The sequence below is a fragment of the Clarias gariepinus genome, chromosome 28 (assembly GCF_024256425.1).
Source record: "Clarias gariepinus isolate MV-2021 ecotype Netherlands chromosome 28, CGAR_prim_01v2, whole genome shotgun sequence".
NCBI lineage: Eukaryota > Metazoa > Chordata > Actinopteri > Siluriformes > Clariidae > Clarias > Clarias gariepinus.
Genome location: NC_071127.1, coordinates 5,574,388 through 5,590,274, shown reverse-complemented (window position 1 = coordinate 5,590,274; position 15,887 = coordinate 5,574,388). Strand labels below are relative to the sequence as shown.

The window sequence follows — 15,887 nt, the reverse complement described above, 5'->3', positions numbered from 1 at the left end:
CTCCCTCGACTCACCCAACTTTAAACAACAATCTACTAGCATTCGGTTTTTATTTGCAGCATTAAAGTTTTAAACATCCCTTTAAATCAGACATGTCCAACGAAGGGAACTTTTTAAATCATCACCCAATTTCCAACTGCACCCAATTAGAGAGAAGATTCCAGAACATTAAAACAGGAGTCAAAGTGTACAGCATTTCCAGCATTCTGGAAATTTCTCTTTACTTGAGTGAAATCCTAATCTTATAGAAACATACACAATTAGAGAGAACATTCCAGAACTCTTGAAACGGCTTGGAGTGGTAAAACTTATGAAGCTTCACGGAGCATTCTAGAATTTTTCCTCAAATCATAGAGGTAAAAAATTTCCATTGTTTCACGAAGTTCAAAGCTTCTAGAAGTAAACATAATTAGAAAGAACAATTCCGTGTTTAAGGATCGTTGCAGACCGATTTCAAGGTTTAAAAACTGTAGACAATATACGGAGTAGAGGAAACGTTCCAGAAATATTGTTGTATCTGAAGATCTGAAATGGGTGATTAGTAGAGTTATTAAAATATTTTTGGCAAATTACTTCTAAAAATTTTCCACAAGGTTCTGAGATTCCGAACCCTAACACGAGCCAATCTGAGTTAGGTCAAACTGCACTTCCATCTTAGCCATGAGAAAGGAGTGGTACATCAGAGAAAACCACACACACCCCTCTCAGACTAAGTGGAGAACACAACTGGTGCTCTATCGGAGGTAATAAAACAGCGAACAAGGAATCGGATGATCTCCGGGTTCAGACAGATGGGTGGAGGATCAGGAGGTGCAATAAAGTCAAGTCGCACGCCAACTTATTTTAAAAAGTCCAAAAGGACACTTGAAGAACCAAGCTCAGGTCTGAGCTACAAAGTCATACTGTATGTATACATGTATATATGACACATATTATATAAACACAATATCATTCAACTGATAAACTGCCAAAAAGTGCATAGTCATCATTTACCCATAATTACTAGCAATGAATTCACTTTGTATTCATTCTTGGAGGAGGCTGATTCAGTGATGTATCTTGATTCTTTCATGCATCACCACACTGACTCCAAAATTCTATAAGATATCTAACAATTTTATTATAATTAATTCCTTTTTTTTTTATTTTGCATTTGAGGTGGTAACACGTTGCAGTTCCTGTATAATCCTACAGGTGGTGCATTCTAAACCATTCACACACACACTGGCAGTCAGCACAGCTTCCTGTGTGGTACAAGCAAATTATTATTAAAGTGTGTTTAGTGTGGGGAAAAAAATCTTGAGGGGGGAAATTTTTTTCATAAAAAATCATGAAAATCATAAGACAGATCGAATTAGGCCCTAGGTATAATGATATCCTATCGTATCATTACTGGCACTTTCCATTTCTACTGTTCTTAGATTTATGCAGCAAAATTATGAGGAAAAAAATCCAAACTGAGCCGTTTCCAGCACGCGACGGCATTAGATCTGCTTCCGAGGTCATCGTCCACAACATAAACGGAGGCAGAGAGCCAGAAACGGTGTGTGTGTGTGCGTCCTCTCCTCATACAGTCATGACACAGTTAAATCAGTCACACTGGAGGACTCCAGGGAGCCGCACGGCTAATTTTAGCTGTCCGTTTCTCCTCTGACAGAACAGTGAACTAAATTAAAGAGGAAACGCTCCACCGGCATGAACGCCCTTGATAAAACTGTACGAGGTTGTGAAATGTTTTAACGTTTATATAAAATGCTGAAGAAATCGAATACCAGGATCAGCTGCAGCCTGAACTATAAATCAGCGCTGAACCAATAGTACTAGAGCTTTCATATCTAGGATGTTGCTGAGAGACTGTGAGTGACCCTTGATCGCCATCCGCTCTCAGAGGAGCGCGAGGGAGGCCAGGTATTTCATGGCCCTTATTAAAAGGACTTGTAGTGAAAAGACAGATTTCACTCCCTCACACGGTCCTGTCTTAATGCCCCCCTCCTCCTGCTCCTCCTCCAAATCCACTGTGCGTTCATTCCATTCCAGTCGAGCGCCTCCCGGGCTCAATCTGGCTCAGAGTCCCTGCTGCAGCAAAGTTAATAAAACTGATTGATGGATTGTAGAGTGGAGAATAGAAGACTATAAAAGGCCAAATATGAGCATCGGTGCAGAAACGAGGGCCGACCCGCTGTGGGAATGACGTATCGCTCCGACAATGAAAGTTTAAGATTTTAAGTTTTTAATGACTTCTGTTCAGATGACTGATGTTCTACAACACTGTCACTAAAGGATGCACTACACCTGTATCTGCATTCTCCAAATATTTACACCCAAACCAGAAGTGGGCGCGGCTTAAAACAAAGGGCTTGTTTTGTTAAAGAAAACCCTCAGAGCAAGTAACATCAGCAGGGTCTGGTCCGCTCATCCACTTAGCCTCTGACAGTTCTTCATCCAGTTCTACATCAGTCCAGAGATTTACAACCTTTTGGGATTTTTTTGTAGATTTGCAAAGACATGTAAAACTCACATAAAATAATTACTTTTAAACCCTCAGCTTGAGCTTATTTACTTTTTTCCACCATCTAATCAGAAGCAGTGATTTACTCTCAGTGGGAATAAATAACACTGTGGTGAATACGGCTCCTCACCCTAATGCCTGATCACTGCCCCTGATTAGCCACACACACTTCCCCTCATTTTCTCTCTCTCTCTACACACAGTCATGCTTACTCCTTCCTGCACTCATTGATGGACCAACAGTACAGGACACAGTGCTGGACCAGTGCACAGACGATGCCCGGCTGCGTTTAAACTCCTGTAGAGAGCACAGGAGTTCATAAAAGGAAAAAAGACAGCAGAAAGGAAATGACACGCAGGGAAAGCTATTTTGTCGTTTGTAATTCTTCTTGTGTGTGTGTGCAGGGGAAAGAATGCAAGGTTTTTCCTGTACTAATATCCCGTGAGGAACAGGACACACTGATGCTAAAACTATTGAACCTGTATAAATATATGCAAGTAATGGAAGAACATTATACACTAATAATAATGAATTTAAACTATGTCACCACTAGACCACTCACAGTCTCTCAGAATTCTGTGTACTGTATTAAAACTTATTTATAGATATCAATTTGTGTTAAATAGATGATAGTTATACTTTCTGTTTTTTCCTAGAAAAATGTCAGACCCAATATTGAGTCCTCAGTATTGCGATACGTATCGTGCACCCCAAACATCCTCAGGTATCAGGGCAAAATATTTTTACATCACTTTCAGTTTTCCAATAAAACTCAACTGATGAGGCAGGGCTTGACTTAAGGAGGTAAAGTCTGGGAAAGAAGGGCTTGATGAGGCAGGGCTTGATTCAAGGAGGTAAAGTCTGGGAAAAGCAAAGCTTGATGAGGCAGGGCTTGAGTTAAGATGGTAAAGTCTGGGGAAGCAGGGCTTGATGAGGCAGGGCTGGAGTTAAGGAGGTAAAGTCTGGGGAAGCAGGGCTTGATGAGGCAGGGCTTGAGTTAAGGAGGTAAAGTCTGGGGAAGCAGGGCTTGAGTTAAGGAGGTAAAGTTTGGGGAAGCAGGGCTTGAGTTAAGGAGGTAAAGTCCGGGGAAGCAGGGATTATGAGGCAGGGCTGGAGTTAAGGAGGTAAAGTCTGGGGAAGCAGGGCTTGATGAAGCAGGGCTGAAGTTAAGAAGGTAAAGTCTAGGGAAGCAGGGCTTGATTTAAGGTGGTAGAGTCTGGGAAGGCAGGGCTTGACCTAAGGAGGTGAAGTCTGGGGACACATGGCTTGACGAGGCAGAGCCGTAGGAGGCGTTGCTTGATGACGCAAAGCCTAAAGAGGAAAGGAATGAGAAGGCAGGGCTTGAGGAAGCAGTACTTAAGGCTGCATGGGGCTGGAGACAGCAACCCTTGAGTAGACAGTGCTTGAGGAGGGATGTTAAATCACAGAACACACTCCTCACTATTCAAGTACATCACACTTAAAGTAGAAATTATATTAGTTTGAACAGTGCACAGCCTGAGCCTTAGCAGAGTTCTCCTGCTTGGTTTTTACCCTTTAACCCCCGCTGAGGGCTTTAAGCACATAAAAAAAAAAAAGTTTGTTCAGGTTGAGACAGGCAGCACTTCAGAAGTGTTTCTCAGGAATAATGCTGGTGTTACAGTAACGCGGCACCCCAGGGCTGGTGAAGACGCAGCGCCAGTGTCTGTAGTACAGTGTTTGGGTTTTTAATGGCTGGGAAAGAATGCAGGCCGAGTGGTTTTTCACTCGCTTTTCACTATCGTCCGTGCAGTGCCACGTCCCGGCACGTCTCAGGCTCACCTCGCAGGCAGGCAGGCAGGCAGGCACACACACACACACACACACACACCCACCAGTTCCATCTTTTCACAATCATATTACTTAATAAGCATCCACTTAATTTCGGGACACATGACTAAAATTTACCTTGAACCCTTGAACCCAGAGTCGCCATGCAAATCAGCTAAGATATTTGGTCATGTGATCACTTCTTGTATATTAATGTGATTCAAATACTAATTAAATGTACAGGATGAACCGCTTACATTTAAAACAATGTAAGCCTGGCTCCTCAGGTTTTACTGCATTATAATGGGCAGCTAATTATATGGTGCTGGCACTGAGCTCCGCCCACGAACAGAGCAAAGCTGCTCATTGCCCCATTATTGCACACAAATCAGAACTATAAATGAGTAAAAAGTATCTACGAGTCAAATTGCTGTGGTACAGAAGGAGTAAAACACTCAAGATTCAGGGCAGCAACAGCAACTTCGTCTCACTACACTGTCCTGTCTCTGATAGCACCAGCACCACATGGGGTGTTTTATTACTTACATTAACCATAAGATCAATGTTAGCTACTGTCATATCATTTACAGTTAAACAGCTCCACAATCCAAAATCTCAAAATCTTCATTTATAAAGATTATATATCATTCTGTAAGCTCTCATTTCTGTAGCGAATAAAAACCAGACATTATCATCATAATCATTAGGATAATCATTCAGTGTGATAACTAAATTATGACTCACACCATCTTAAAGTGTTTCCTTCTCTTTTTCTGTCTCAATCACACACATAAACACACCATCATTTAGTAGTTGAGTTATCTGTACATTAATAAATGTTGTGAAAGTGAGAGTATTTCTGAAATATATAAATACAAAGAGAAGCAGAATATGAATCTGAAAAAAAATGAATGAACAAATAAGATAAATGATTATAAAATGACGCCAAAAAATCCACATAATCATCAAGCAGCAAAGTTACACCTGTGTGTTTGTGTATCGCTAATCACAGCCGGAGGGGTGCAGTACTGATACAGCACAGGGTGAGGTCATGAGTCAAAGTCCACCTCAGTGTAGTTACTTATGAACTATAGAGCGTTACTCATGAGACATGATGTCCTGCTGCACCCCAAGCAACAATCCACCATGGTCCTCAACAGTTCTTTAAAATCCACTAGAGTCTCCTGCAATTCAATGCAGGTCCCTGATTCTGTACAATCCCCTTCAGGCCACTAGAATTCTGTGCAGTGCAATAAAGCCCGGTACAGTCCAAGTCAAGTACACAGTGAAACGAAACAACGTTCCTCCAGGACCTAGGTGCCACATACAACATAGGTTTACAACATAAATAAACAGAAAACTAACTAGCTAACTAAGAAGCCTAATTATCAGTCTAGCTCCAATCCACTACAGCCCACTACACTCACCTACCAAAGTCAAGGCTAAAGTGCTTTGGGTTAAACCATTAAAGCATTACAATAAAAAATAAAAATAAATTTGACTTGAGCAACAGGTATATATACGCCCACACACAGGTGCACATTAGATGCCACACCCTGAGTGAAAACCACATGTTCATCTCTTATTAAAGCAGACATGTTTATATGCCCTTCACAATGGTTTCCAGAAGAGCTCACCTAGATGTGATAGATGCCCAGACCCTCTCTCTCTCTGTCCGTCTCTCTCTCACACTCCAGTCTAAGTAGGCATTTCCACCTACTTCCTGCCCAAAACAGGAAGTTAGCACACACTGATTTAGCTCCCATCTGTATGACAAGTTCATGCTTCAGTAACTTGCATCATTAATGCACAGCTCAGAGAAAGCGCTGTACCTTGCGCAATACCGTCATCACATTCACTTTGCTTACACAATATTACTTGTACAACTTTCACTGTTTTAGGCAAATATATCAGCATTAATGCTGAAAAATCACTGGCTGGTGCAAATGTGTGTGAAACTCTGCAGCAGGATGTGGTGTTGTCGAGAGTAGTAGCTCTCTCTCAGCACACGCTTGTTTGTCTGGAGATTAAGCACGTCGCTTTTAGCTTCCTGCTATTGTTGTATTCTTCACTAGAGTTACAGGTGCGCCGAAGGAAGGCGAGCTCCAAGACGGGGCAGAGACGCGGCCCAAAAAAGGAAAAAAAACGAAAAGGGAAAAACAGAGGGGGGCTGGAACAATGATCTCAGCTGAAGAATGAGAGAGTTGTGTGGCGTTGGCATGGGTGAGAACGCAGAGAGAGAGGAACACGCTCAAAAAGGAAGGATACGTACGATTATTACATTCATACGTTACCATAATAGAGCTCCGATATTTATAACTCGAGACCCGGAGTGAATAACTCTGCTAATTATTAATATAAACTTTAATCATGGTGTACGGGTGTCCTTTAAAGGTTAAACCTTAATATTAACATCTGGGTAAATAGTTAAATAGTCGTGCTCTCAGTTCTTCTGCAGAGCAAGTCAAAACTCAAACGCTTAACATTAATTATCACATACCACACGTGGGTGGAGCTTTCCTTCACCGTGCGTACGTGAGGTCATGTGAAACAGCCGCATCCGATAGGAGAAGAAATGCTTTAAATTTATGTATCGCCACACTGACTCAAAAATAGATTTTTTTCAGATACATTTTTTACCTGATATATTTTTGTTTTGGAGGTCAAATAGTGTGGGTCCATTACAATCCTACAGGTGGCACTCAAAAAATGTTTCACGCACTGACAGCGAAGTTTGTTTAGAATTGTAATGAAATCGGAGATAAATATCGAGTTAAAAAAATATCCATAATATCGTGACATCACTTAGAGAATCACAATACAAATTGAACGGCTGGGTATGGCGATATTATCGTATCGTATCATCCTATGGTGACACGATAACACTTGCTTTACTGGAAACTTTAGAGCACGTACAAAAAGACTGGTCACAATTTAGTGTCCCTTCATTATCATGACATCATTCGTCTCCAAGTTACAGAAACGTTTACATTTATCTGCCATGTGTTATTATTTATATTTAAAGACAGCTTTATCAAAAGCTCTAAATCACAGGCTAGTTTCGTCCTGCTCACTCTGTTCTGCTGTGCCGTTCTTGGCGCCGTTCTCCATCAGACTGACTCATGCTGGCTTTGAGTGTTTGTGAACATGGCCTGCTGACTCGCATCCAAGCAGCCGTGTGTCCTTTAGCTTTGTGCCGTAAACGCCCCGGGGCAGTGTACTGTGCTAACTAGGAGGAAGTGCGCTAAGCCTCATCCTGTTCACCTCGAACACAGGAGTGTATAAAACACACAGCAGATGGGAAACGATTAACCTGCCTTCCTTTCTGCACCTAATCGCTGACGCTGCTCAGAGTCTCCACCTCGTCTCTCTTAACCTGCTGTCCTCTCTGTCACCATGTGACACAACGGCGCTGACAGATTCACTGAGCTCACGCTATGAAAAATAACATTCCCTCCACATCTGGATCGGAGAGAAAGGGAGAGAGAAAAACAGAAAAACAGCGTCGGGTTAAGTCAGATAGCTAAAGAAAAAAGTGATAGAGACAAACAGAGAGGGGGAAAGATAGATAAACAAGTAGAGCGAGAAAGAAAGAGATAAGGACAGAAAGATAGAGATATAAAGAGATAGAAATAGAAAGAAAGAAAGAGACAAAGAAAGGTATCAAACAGGACAGAGGCAGAAAGACAAGGGATAAAAAAGACTGAGAAAGGAAGAATGATATAGATAGACAAACAGAGACAACAGGAGTGATACAGAGAAAAAAAAAGATGGACAGAGAGACAAAGAGAGAGAGACAAAGAGAAACAGAGATGAAAAACAGAAAAAGATAATGACTAGGAGATCAAAAAAGATAGACAAAGAGGTAGATAAACAAAGAGAGACTGTAAGAGAGCGAGACAGAGAGAGACATACAGACAGAAAAACAGAGACAGACAGACAAAGGGAATATAGACAAGTGAGAGAAAGTGTTAATAGAGAATATTGTTAAGACAGAGAACAGTCAAAACAATAAAGTAGGAGGTAGGATTCAAGTGGGTCACTGAGCCCCAGCGAGGACAAACCACTCCAACTCGGGCAGAAAATCAGGTCGCACACACACACACAGGGTGCATCGTAGTTATCGGAGCTAAAGCTTGTCACAGCCATGCTAAACACTTACCTGCACTGTTACTGGACGCCAACATGAAATTATTTTCTGAATAAAGTTAAGGCAAAAACGCGCAGCGTGGAGTAACGATACTATTTACCTTCTAATGCTAACATCTTCAGAAACACGCAAAATAAAAGCCAGTCAGATAGCTCACTAGCATCAGCTGCATTACTGTAACACAACTAACATTACCTCAGGAACACTGTAGCCAGCCAACACTCGTACACCAGCTAGCCAACTTCTTTGTTGACGCGTGTATTAGCTTAAAGAAATTAACTATGACTAGCTAACCAGGTAATGTTAGCAAAAATTACCTCTCACTTAACATAGCAAATCTACAACAAACACAACAAGACAGGCTAATGTCAGCTTAAGTTACCTCACTGACACTTTAGCCAGTTAGACAATTTTTTTACTTTAATGTACAAAAGTTAAAATTAAAATGTATTCATGGGGGGAGGGGAAAAAAAAAATCACCTAACATTAGCAGGGAGGGGTTAGCATGTGTATAGCTTGATTAGCATCTGTTAAATGCTAATCTTCTCTTCAGCATATGGAGGCAATTTCTTATCAGCAAGCCTGTTAGGATGGAATGCAAACACACTATATTTCAATATGCGTGCACACACACACACACACACATACACACAAGGGTCGGAGCTAAACAGATTAGCTAACAGATCTATAAAGCAAACTGACAAATTTATGTCGCGAATTAAGCAGGCAATGCGAAACCGCTGCAACTGCACTTTCCCCCTCAGAGTCATTAGGCAACAATGTGGGAAAAGTACCTGAGGCCTGAGTGAGTGTGTGTGTGTGTGTGTGTGTGTGTGTGTGTGTGTGTGTATAAATGTCATAGTCCTAAGCCTCTAGAGGTAACATGATCTAAAGAAGAATGATGCAGGAATTATTTCCCATAATGTCCCTCTTAATGAAAATAAACAGTCAGCTATTTGATGCTAAAGTTTGCGCCTTACACGGCGATTGTTCGCAGGGACATTTCCATATGAGACAATGCATTTGTGAAAATCTAGTTCGTTGGGAAAGCCCTCGAGTCAATTTCCATACAAGATGGCTGAGTTACTGCTGTTTAACGCACACACACACAAACATACACACACAATATTGACAAGTTTATTTATTTAACACAAGCTAACTAACACAGGTAGGACAAAAGTAGTGGCTCCCTAAAGGATGGAAGGAGGTAGTATTAAGAAAAACAACATGACATGGCGTTCGCCAAGTCTCTCTGGATGCATGCAGCAGACAAACAAAACATGCATGGACATCATCTTTAAATAAAACTTTTCCATAGAATTTATACTCGTGCACATGATGGCTAAGGTGGTGCAGTGGCTGAGCTGCATTATTTATTATGCAACTTTTAAGAAATGCAACTGGCATTGATCAGCATATTCAAAAAATAAATACATTTAGAAAAAAAGAAGAAAAAAACTGTTATTGAAACTTTCCAATTTATTTTTAGCAATGTTGGTATTTCGACATACTCTAGTGGGGATGTGATAAAGGCATGATTTCTTTGCTCTTAGTAAGCTTTTATTTTTCTCATGGGTCCTGTTGTTTTTTTTCACTTTCCATCTCATTGCAGAGGGAGAGAGAGAGAGAGAGCGCACGAGAGCTGGTTATTAACTTTCCTACGAGGTTCCTATAGAACAGGAAATGGCAGGCTGTATTCATGCCCATTAGCCTGGTTTTCTTGCTGAAGCAGACATTGTGTTTTTTTTCCTTCTTACCACAAAAGAGGGAAGTGAAGGTGACTTTACATTTTTTAATTTTTAAATAACAACCTGCTGGGGGGGGAGTTGAGAAAACGCCTGGAAGAAACAAATACTCGGTCCAAGTGATTAAACTTTGGCAGCGTTGAAGCCGTAACACACTAAGATTTGCCAAACAAAAACTGCAAAATAAATAGTTCAAAGCATTACACACACACATTCTCTTTAAATGCACTGTTTCAGAAGAAGTTCTCACTTCTCTTCGTTCAGTACAAAGCTGTTGCTCTACTTCTGACCTATATATCGCGGTGCACTATGGGAGCTCATGACACAGTACACTTTTTACAGCAATGATAAGCCATGAGTTAACAACAGACATGGAATGATGACCCACAGTGACACGACCATATCGTTAGACTGGATTTCCTGTAATGTGTTATTGATGCGATGTACTTAACATCGATAATAATGGCGCTTGCCAAAAACGTTTTTATTAACCTCCAGAGGTCAAATTCAGTTTTCCTACAGCAATGTCTTGAGGCCGAAAAGTAACGCATTTAGTTACATTTTACAATTATTATGCTCTATTCACACACCGACAGGTAGCACAGCACCTTGTATGGTACGAGTAAATCATCTCAAACATAATCAGGGAAAATGCTTGACATCAAATCGATATTTTTAGAAACTTTTAATACAGATCGAATCAGCAACAGCGTATCGTGACGATAGCGTATCAGGCCGTCCCTGGTGATTCCCATCCCTTTTGAAGCTTAATCTTTAATTATTTGTCACATGTACCTTACATGTACATATCCCAGTTATCAAGTTGGGGTCAGAGCACAAGATCAGCCAGGAAACAGCCCCCTTTGTGCAGATAGGGTTAAAGGCCTTGTTCAAAGGCCCAAAAGTGGCAGCGCTGGGGATTGAAACCTCCGACCCCTGTTCAGTAACCTATAACCTTAACTGTTTGAGTCAGTACTGCCCCTAGTGGTGAAACATGTTCAATAGTCGTAGAGAAGGTTATGCAAAAATTAAAAATCTAAGTAGAGCATAATGATGATTAGAGAGTGCATTAAACGAGCAGTTTTCAGTAGCGTGGCCCAGCGCGGAAAAAGGACAATAATAATCATTAATATTTTACTAACCCCAAAAGAAAATTTGTATTTTAACAGATCCCAGTAAGGAAGCTGGGTTAGAGCACAGGATACAGCGCCCCCTGGAGCAGATATGGTTATGGGACTTAGATTTACATTTAGGCATTTGGCAGACTTAAATTTTTATCTCATTATACATCTGAGCAGTTAAGGGTTAAGGGCCTTGCTTAAGGTCCCAACAGTGGCAACTTGGTGGTTGTGGGGTTTGGACCTGGGATCTCCCGAACCGTAGTCCAATGCCTTAACCACTGAGCTACCCCTGGCCTGGGTCAAGGGACTTGGTCAAGGGCTCAACATTTGCAACTTGGTGGTGCTGGGGCTCGAACCCCTGACCTTCCAATCAGTAATCCAATACCCTACAGCCTTTAACATTTAAGCCACCACTGCCCAACCATCACAGATGATGATGTCATGTATTATGTATAGAGGTACACCTTAATAAATTTCTAATGCAAAAAAAGGAGCGAAACTAATTTTTTTTGACAAATTTGCGGATGTTTTCTTTTCTTTAACCGTTTTTATTAACACAAACTAATAATGTAATTTTTAAATATAAAAAAAAAGTAAAGTGAATTTATTTTTGCCCACAGTCTACCATGCATTCTGTACATCAACAGGTCGGAATCACAACTTGAAAAGTCGCATTTGTCTCTAAAAACACCAACATTGCGAGTTAGAGGCGTGTCAAGAACAGGTTTAAATAAAATCGTCAGTGTCACTTTCTCACATCGTCCATTTTTTTCCACCGACACACCAGGTAGTAATCGCGACATATAAACTCGTACGCACGACATTTTACTAAAAAACCTTTGCAGTTGTGATAAAATACAGGGTGCAACAAGGACACTTTAGACATCATGGCACCAAGAGTAACACTCATTCATTCTCTCTCTCTCTCTCTCTCTCTCACACACACACACACACCGGCCTAAGGGGAAAAGGCTACGTCATAACCCAGATTGAGCACGAGGAAACAGGAAGTGCTGGTAACGTCATCGCCCAGATCGACTCTAAATATCTAGAATTATAAATAAGATCAGGAACAAAAGTATAAACGCGGTATAAACACTCCGGGTGAGATAAAAGCGCGTGACAGCTCGCGCTCGCATCCTCCATGTTTGTTCTGCTCGCTTTGATCTGAACACTTCCTGTTCGAAAGTTGCCTGCGCCTTTCATCTCAGTGTCCGCGTGAAAGTTCGTTACATTCGGCTCACATTGGAGCAGAAAAGGGTGGAGATGAGAGAGCGAGAGAGAGAGAGAGAAAGCGCGCGCACTGAAGTGATTGATGAAGTTTATTGCGGTCGATATTATTATTATTATTATTATTATTATTACTTAGTCGTATTTATTAATATGTATATTTAACAGTGAATGTGCTGAAGTGTGCACTTGGTTTGTCCTTCCTGGTTGGGTTTGGTGCACTTGCACACAAAGCAGCCACATCGACCAAAAAAAAAAAAAGAAACTGGAGGTGCACTTGAGACAGGGGTTAAGTAAAAAAAAAAATAAAAGTAAATAAATAAAAATAAAATAATGCATACACACATTATAAACCTGATCTTACCTGCTTGTTAGACGCCTTCTCTCAGTCCCAGGTGGATGAAGAGAAACAGTGCTGCTTTATCCGTGATCTCTCTCTCTCTCTTTCAGCGTCGCAAACTTCCTCCGTCCAGAGCTAGCGAGCGCCTGTCTCTTTCTCTCTCTCTTTTTTTTCTTTCTTTTTCTCCTCTCTCTCTCTCTCTCGTTCTCTCTCTGAACTGTAGGAGCGCAACTTGGCTTCGGGGTGCGGTCCGGCTCGAGGGCGTGGCCTGCCTTGCGCACGCTCCCGCCCCGGTGAATCTCCTCCAGCCAATCAGAAGCAGGCATTCCAACACTCCTGGAGACGCGCGGACCAATCACGGCAGCTGAAAAGTTTTTAACGTGATATGAGTGATATTATATTCATTTATGTTTTTCCACACACACACAGGAAATATATAAAATACAGGCCCACTTTAATGCTTTTAATTAATCAATTAGTTTAATTACGTCATTATTTAATTAACGTCACTGTGTGCAAAATTTAGGAGAGATCTTGCAGTGAAAAAATGTGCAGTTTGGGAGGGGACGCATGATCCTGTGTGTGTGAGGGGATGTGGGGGGAGACTGAGGCAGTCCTAAGCTAATGTTTAATGAGGAAGGTATGTGAGCTAAGGATCTTTATGCCCATATAAGTATTCAGGCTGTGCAGGATGAAGCTACATCATCACTCTTTGTTGTCCCTGTTGTAATGCCGCCCATGTGAGGAATGCCAGGAATGACTCAGGCTCACTCACTCACACACACACACACACACACACACCAGCCCGTTCTCATCTTCCTCACTTCCTTCGCTTAACACTTTATCATTTTCTTTTTGTTGTTTGATTGTTTGTTTGCTAATCCGTGTACGCTTCATTTACTCAATTGATTCCATCACTTTTGTTCTTTCTTTTTCTGTTTGGTTTGTTTTTGTTTTACATTTTTGTATGGTTAGGCGTGGACTTGGGCTAAACCCAAAATACTTCCGTAAATGCTCCATGTGTCCAGTGGTCATGACACCCTTTTTGCTGTAGGCTACTATATATAAAATACAGATTTTATTAGATCACAATGGTCCCTGGTGGCATGGGGGCTTAGTGGTTAGCACTGTGGCCTTGCACCTCCAGAGTCAAGGGTTCAATTCCAGTTTGTGTGTGTGGGGTTTCTATGTTTTCCCTGGTTTCCTCCCACAGTCCAAACGCTTGCATATTAGGCTAATGACTATTCCCAAATTGCCTGTAGTGTGTGTATGCCCTGAAATCAATTGACGTGTGCCCCACCTAGTGCCCGAGTCCCCTAGATTAGGCTCCAGGCCTCATCTTCTAAAAAAAACAGCTCATACACAGAGACTTGTATGTTGAATGTGCTACATATCCTAAACCTATTTCTAATAATAAACTGATGAAATTGTTATCAATAAAAGGCACTGTCGCCTCGCACCTCCAGGGTCCAGGTTTGAGTTGGCACCCTGTCCAGGGGGTACTCCACCTTGTGCCCTGGGTTTCCTGGGAAAGGCCCCTGTACAGGATTAGCAGTATGGGCGCTGGATGTAAAACACACTGTAACGGTATAACAGTAGACCCGCTTCTCCTACACCAGCACACCAGCCGGTGATTTATTTCTTATGTTGACGTTTTAAAGCGACCGAGAAAATGATTGGAACTTCATCTTACAAAGTTAGACTTTCTGATAAACTTTCTGCCGAGTTCGTTGGCATTTCAAGTCCGGTTGGAATCACGGCTCACGTCATTCATAAAACAACAAGACATTTTTATACAGACGTGAACGTGAATTAGAAGTTAAGTCTATCACCCTTAATGCTTCTCTGTTTTGTGTGTCAAGGGGAATCGTAAAGGCTCCCTTTGGAAAGCTCGCACTGTTCATTATCCAAAGCAAATTGAAGTTTTTTAAATATACTGTAGCTATGTGCTTCTGCACCCCGTGTGCGTGTGTGTTTTTCATCCCCTCAGTCAGTACAACTATATGATGATGACTGGAACATTCCTGAGCTTAGATTCATCCACAAATGGCAGGAAAGCCTGGGATTGATTTCTGTACAAATACAAGTGCGATGATGGTGGTGATGATGCAAGACTGAGAGAGAGAGAGAGAGAGAGAGCTAAAAAAGGAACAGCTCAGCAAAAAACAAAGCAAGAGAGAGAGAAAGAGAGATGGACATGTTTTTCTCCCTAAATCCTTCTCATGAAGTGAACTTTTACATATTTATAAAATTATTGGCACCCATCATGAAAAAAGAGCCATAATTATTATAATTAGACATATTAAAGATTTCTGTTTTTTAAGAGTCCCAGGTTGTTTTTGAACCCTAGACCAACCCAGGACCATAAGTTAAACAACAGCTTTCACACTTAAGTCAAAAGTCAAACACTTTGGATTCCGACACGTCCAAAACCCTTCGTGTGAAAGTAGAATGATTTTATAATCTATTTATCATCCTTTAGTTTTTCTGTATCAGTTTGCTTTTTAAATATTATCCAAACATACAGTACGACTGATATAATATCTCAGGAAAAAAAAAAACATTTAAGCTGGCCGGCCAATGATGCACCAGTGTTGATCTTTAAAGGTTATACTAGATGACACTGTGTCACCGAAAGACGGCAGATGAGAATGTGGTCAATTGCTGCTTTTATAACTGATGAAGCAAACTTTGGCCATCTTGGTTGATTGAGTGTAGCGGCACAGGATATTGTGTGTGTGTGTGTGTGTGTGTGCATTTATTTTTGTTTGAGGCTTGACGCCAGCTAGTCACAAACATCCTGAGCTTCAGAGACGCCACACAGACAAAATATCCACATCATTAATCAGCTACAAGGAACACACAAACACACACACACACACACACAGAGTTAATATATATCTTTAGCCTTGATGGCGTTAACCCAGATTCCCTCTCCAAACCCGTGGCCTGACTCTGACTGTATGGCTCTCGCTTCCCTCCTGTCACTGCAGCCTTCAGCAAG

General features: G+C 41.3%; 1 protein-coding gene across 2 annotated transcripts in view; it reads right to left on the bottom strand.

Moving 5' to 3' along the window:
- Window positions 1–13,124, bottom strand: part of myh9b (myosin, heavy chain 9b, non-muscle) — a 46,211-nt gene extending 33,087 nt beyond the window's left edge. For both annotated transcript variants that reach the window (XM_053489859.1, XM_053489860.1), the window contains exon 1: window positions 12,908–13,124. The gene's annotated coding sequence lies outside the window, so the exon portion shown is untranslated. The remainder of the gene's footprint in view (window positions 1–12,907) is intronic.
- Window positions 13,125–15,887: the final 2,763 nt, after the last annotated feature.